The 6,000-nt window shown below is 45.4% G+C and overlaps 1 non-coding gene across 1 annotated transcript; it reads right to left on the reverse strand.

Moving 5' to 3' along the window:
* Positions 1-5,160: 5,160 nt before the first annotated feature.
* Positions 5,161-5,233, reverse strand: TRNAT-CGU (transfer RNA threonine (anticodon CGU)). Its single transcript has one exon. It is a non-coding gene; the product is annotated as a tRNA-Thr (tRNA).
* Between the last annotated feature and the right edge of the window lie 767 nt (positions 5,234-6,000).

A 6,000-nucleotide genomic window follows, 5' to 3' on the forward strand; every position in this document is an offset into this window, starting at 1 on the left:
GAAACTCATAAATATGCCGTCTTCGGAGTGTGTTGAGGTTGTTGCAAGCTACATGTGGGACTAGCCTTGAGGATTCTGCCGGCAATGCTCCAGCGAAGCGACACTTAAATGTTAAATAAGGTCCTGAAATCAGGCACATACCTCAGACCTGACTGATCTACGTCGTTATACACACAATTATCCATAACAGTCAATAGTCAACTCCTGCTGCCACCATCTGGTGTCCAGATCCGAGCACTGGAGAAACTTTAAACGGAGGCGTGAAGCCTCCTTTCTATAAGACTAAATACTGCGCGGGTAGACAATGTCCTGAAGGGAATTTGAGGGAAGCGAACAATACGTAACTTTCCGCGTTGTGCACTCGAAGGCACGTAAGAAATGCTCTATATGTTTGCACACACCACATGTGCAAACCGCTAAGACGATGCCAGGCCCGTCTTACTCATCCACGCAGGGGTACGAGCAAAGCTCGCGCGAATGCGATGCGGCAACGCCGCTTGGAATCTCTTTATCCCATGGTCTCGCATGGCTTGTTGGGTGAACTCCATAGGGTACTGAAATGGCTGAGTCCCGTTTCTCTGAAGAGTGTCTCTCCTTGATGGATTACCTGAGAGCGCTTCATTCATTCATTCATTCATTCATTCATTCATTCATTCATTCATTCATTCATTCATTCATTCATTCATTCATTCATTCATTCATTCATTCATCTTTATTGAGCATTTTTTTTCTGACAACAAGACAGAAGAAAGAAAATGCCAGAGGAGGAACAAAAAGCTACTAACAAAGTAGTTTGACGAGATTTCGACCTCTGTTTAGCATGGAAAAGACAGTCATGCTAGAGGTGTGTAAACAAACATAGTAAAACAATGCACAATACATGCAGGTGTTGCAGCTGAACATAAATTTACATTCACTGTGTGTTTGTGTGGGTGAGCGTGCGTCGGCCATCTCCAATAGACATACTTTAGAGTGGAGTCCATGGTAGAGAGAGGGTGTGGTAGATGGTCCTTGGCGATCACAAAATGAACAAGGGAGGGGAAAATCTCAGGTTGCTTGAGCCAACGTTTCGACAAGGGGACTTGTCGCTATCTACCGCTATCTACCCCTACCGCTATCTGGATACTGACGGGTGGCGTCCGTGTCTCTGGTAACTCGTCTATGGTAGTTAGCATGGAGGATCCCCGAGACCACTTCAGCCACCATGGGCGCTCAAAAGCATCATGGGGCGCTAAGCTACCGACTGCAGAACTACAACTTTTGGGCAAAAAATAATAGAAAAATAAAGCTGTTCGATAACTACGAATGTTCTAACATTGAATATCTTATCAGCCCACTTTAAAGTGGGCTGATAAAAAGAAAGAAAAAATAAAATTTCCTCCGGCCCCGCCAGTTGGCTCCAAGGGACCGTGCGAAACTACAAAGGCTGGTGTATCTGCATTGCGGGTCCTTTCTTTTGCATAATCTGCATTGGAGCAAGAAAAAATTCACCTAATTTCGGGACACTGTGGCCTGGATTCTTCATGCGCCCTCATGGTGCGTTTCCGCTTGACAGTATTTGTAATTTAGAGACCCGAAAAGACAAAAAATTTGTCGCATTCGTGTACGCCGCACCGACTTATGACCTGAGCTTTTTCAGCTGTATTTCTGCCGCAATAACAACTCGCGTAATACAAGACGAGAATGCGTGCTTCGTACTCCCTTATAGATTCAGTTACCTGTAATTCACAGAACAGCGCACGTCTGCAGCTTCCGAGATTTGTATTTCGTTCAAAGTGCTCTGAAGTCTCTTTTTTCGCCACTTGAAAGCTAACTTTGGCCATAGCTACGGCATTATGCTGATATTTTAGCGTCATGCTCGGTCCATGCACATTCACGCTGCGAATGATGGTGATTCCCTCATACAGCGAACGATCTAAACCATAGATTTTCTTACTATTACCTAGAGGGAAAGCTGGTAACCCGTCTATGGTAGTTAGCATGGAGGATCCTCGAGACCACTTCAGCCACCATGGGCGCTCAAAGCATCATGGGGCGGTGAGCTACCGACTGCAGAACTACAACTTTTGGGCAAAAAATAATAGAAAAATAAAGCTGTTCCATAACTACGAACGTTCTAACATTGAATATCTTGTCTGTAAATTGCAACAAGCGAGCAGAAAAGCATGTAAATGCAAAGCTTGCCCAAAATAAGAGATGGCTAGCATTCCTATTGGTCAAGTAATGAACACTACAGAAACTAATACTTCGTAATTAACAGGCGCATTTTTAAAAGTAAATATATATTTAAAAAATGTTGCTGCTTAGATACTTTAAGAGGTTTTTTAATGGAATTTCGGAAAAGTGAAACCTTTTATTGGCGTCGTGTGTCTGAGTTTTCACTGCTATGCCTTTTGCACACTGCGTTCGCGCGAAAGTCGTCTGCGCACACACGAACAGCGTTTTCTGAATGAAACATCTCAGTAGTGCCACTCAGAGTTCCCGAAGAAATGCGACTGTCCCGCACCAAGTAGCTCACCGGCCCACGATGCTTTGAGTGCCCATGGTGGCTGAAGTGCAGCTCCGCCAGCCTTCCCTCTAGGTAATAGTAAGAAACTCTATGATCTAAACATTGGCCGGGCTCTAGTACAACGTTGCCTGCTTTGTAGCTTTTCGGAACCGTAAGACACGAAACGTGGAAGGGTTAGGAGAGGTGCTCCAGTTGTCATGTTCTCCCAGCGCGATAGATAAAGGTTGAGATCATACCCGTTCCTACTCGCCATTGATATTAAGCTAGTGCTATTAGCAAAACAGGAAGGACAGACGGGGCAGGGACCGCGTTAGCGCACGCTCCGCGGTTGACGCGGGGAGAGTTACGGACGGTTCAGAAAGTCAGGCTCCGTTTGTTCGTGTGGTAGAGGCCTGCACACTATTTTGCGACCCCGCTGATCGATGTGCCTCGCGAGTCGCACTCCACCCCCCCTCCCTCTGCTGTGCTTTATTTTTTATTTCCAACGAAAATCCATTTTCAAGGGTACAATACGCACAATGCTCTAGGATCTATAGCCAGAGGCTAGTTTCGGGTCCATCACAATATTGTACATTTTAAATGCGGCACGCGCAGACGACCCATTGCGTTCATAAAGTAAGTCACATTCTCAACATTTTAGAGATAAACAAAAGTAAGCGTACACAGTACACACATCCTCACAGAAAGAAAAACAATACACCACAACTTCACATATTCATCAGGAACGCTTTCAAAGATTGCAAAAAGCTTCTTTTCAGTTTAATATCATCAGGTATAACATTCCAAATCAAAACTCCACTGAACTCTATTAGTCTTTGCCCGTAACTATTGTGACACGCTGGTAAGATGATATGTTTGGCACTAGCCGCCCTAGTTTCCCTTTTAGGTCTTATAAATATGCTATGCGGAAGTGGATCATTAATTTGAAAGATTTGGTGAATTGTCTGCGCTACCTTTAGAGTGAATATTGAATGAAAAGGTAGAATACGGGTTGACTTAAGGAGCGGTTTGCTAGAGTCAGATAATTTTGAAGAAGTAATAATTTTTACCGCTCTCTTCTGTAATCTGATTGCAGGTTCGAGGTATGTAGGATACGTGCTACCCCGTGACTCTATGCAATACATTAGTTGGCTCAGTTGGCTTTGCCATAGATGTTCAGTTTAAAGACAACGTCTAACTGGTCCCCACATTAAGTTGTTGTCTTAAGGCTAGCTAAACAAAAAGGAGTGAATTTCAATTCTCGATCTGAAGGAAGCACGTGACCAAAATGGAAATGAAAATTGGTGTCTTAGGAAAGGCAATGACGCAATAACTGTCTCACATATCTTGGTGGACACCCGAACTGCGCCGTAAGAGAAGGAAGGAAGGTGGGAGTGAAAGAAGAAAGAGGTGCCGTAGTGGAGGTCTCGGGAATAATTTCGACCACCTGGGGATCTTTAACGTGCACTGACATCACACAGCACACGGGCGCCTCTTACGTTTCGCCTCCATCGAAACGCCACCGCCGAGGTCAGGTTCGAACCCGGGTACTCCGGCTCGGTAGACGAGCGCCTTAACCGCTGAGCCACTGCGGCGGGTATACATCACCAGGCGCCGAAACGATTCTGCCCGAAGGTGCCAATGCAGATGACCCGAAAAATGACGTGGAATGAACAGGCTTCCCGTTTAAGCTCGACATGCCCCTGCTTTGAGGTAATGTAAATTCTTTATTGTATTGTTTTATCTCCTACACTGAAGGAGTGCGGGGAACTCCTTTAGATGGAGTATACGCTTCTCCCATATTCCACTCCTTTTTCCAAAATCGCCGCGCTCCTCCAAAGCGCACTTCCTCTGCAGCAGTAGATACACTCCTTTGTTACGAAACGCTGGGGAGAAAATAAACGGCGCCGAAGCGAGCAGTCTAACCGCCGAACACTGCATTACATGCCGGGAGCACTACTTCTCAACTAGCCTTTTTTTCTCACATGGTATTTATTCTACATGGTTATGCACAGAAAAGATATACATGGCCACATTCCTGGGCACTCTCGTGGCGCCGTCTCCCGGCCGAACTGCCTTAACCGCTATTCTGGTTAGCCTTAGCTTAGCCATGATGGCGGGCAGTGCTTCTTCGTCGTCGTTTCTTCGTGTTCCGCTCGGGTAGGGTCCCTAGAAATACTTGCAATTCTAGGGTCCCTAGCTCGGGAGTTCGCTGCTGCCTGGCGCTTTACAGTAAAACGTGTCCTTGCTCTCCCGACTGTCTAGCCGGGACCATATATATATATATATATATATGAGAAGCCAACAACCACAGAAACCAAGGGACACAGGGGATTTTCTTAAAATAATTTATTTATTTTGTGGTATTGATCAACACCACGAAATAAATAAATTATTAAAAAAAATCTCCTGTATCCCTTGGTTTCTGTGGTTGTTGGCTTCTCTGATATGTATAACGAGCCCCTAATTCTCCTCTTGTCGTCTGCTTTACTATATATATATATATATATATATATATATGTATATATGAGAGAAGCCAACAGCCACAGAAACCAAGGAACACAGGGAATTTTAACTTATTTATTTTCTGGTGTTGATCAGTTTAGAATATTACTGAATATGTTATCGCTTAAAGCTAATTAATTAGAAAAGCAGAAGAAAAAACAACCACATGCCGCCGGTGGGATCCGAACCCACGACCTCCGAATTACGCGTCCGGTGCTCTACCAACTGAGCTACGGCGGCGGCTATAAAAGCTTCTGCTTTAGTGGGTATTTATGTTTACAAGTGACCTAACCATGAGAGAGTTCATCATCGCCATTCATGTCCATAAGCGGCGGACATCGTACGTCTTGAGTTTCCGCTGGTGCGACGTGGAACGTCAGGGTGGAAGCTGTGTGAGAACCCTCTTATGCTTCCTATGGCGTCAAGGCTGCCAGAAACGAGGCCCTCGCTAAGAAATTAAGCATCTCAGGACGTACTACGTCCGCCGCTTATGAACGTGGGTGGCGCTGATGAACACTCTCATGGTTAGGTCACAAGTAAACATAAAACCCCCGAAAGCAGAAGATTTCACAGCCGCCGCCGTAGCTCAGTTGGTAGAGCACCGGGCGCGTAATTCAGAAGTCGTGGGTTCGGTTCCCAACGGCGGCATGTGGTTGTTGGCTTCGTTCATACTTATAACGAGCCCCTCGTTCCCCTTCCCTTGTTTGCTATATATATATATATATATATATATATATATATTGCCACGTGTCATTGTAGTGTTTGTTCGTTCACGCTGAAGGCTGCAGGAAAGGGTTGTTATCACTTTTGTTCGTGGCGCGAGAAGCGACCAGACTAATCTCGATTGATCGCAGCCATGAAGGGCTGCATCTAGGTTTTTCTAGATTACTGTAGATGATCTTGTCCTGTTATCTGGAAGTTTCCTTGCCGCCTTTAAATTGAGCGATGCCGCGATCGGCGGACATTCGTAGTTCGACGACCGACGAGCACGTTTGTTGCTTACGCCG

Source organism: Amblyomma mixtum, chromosome 6 (genome assembly GCF_055824585.1).
Source record: "Amblyomma mixtum isolate Tamu chromosome 6, ASM5582458v1, whole genome shotgun sequence".
NCBI lineage: Eukaryota > Metazoa > Arthropoda > Arachnida > Ixodida > Ixodidae > Amblyomma > Amblyomma mixtum.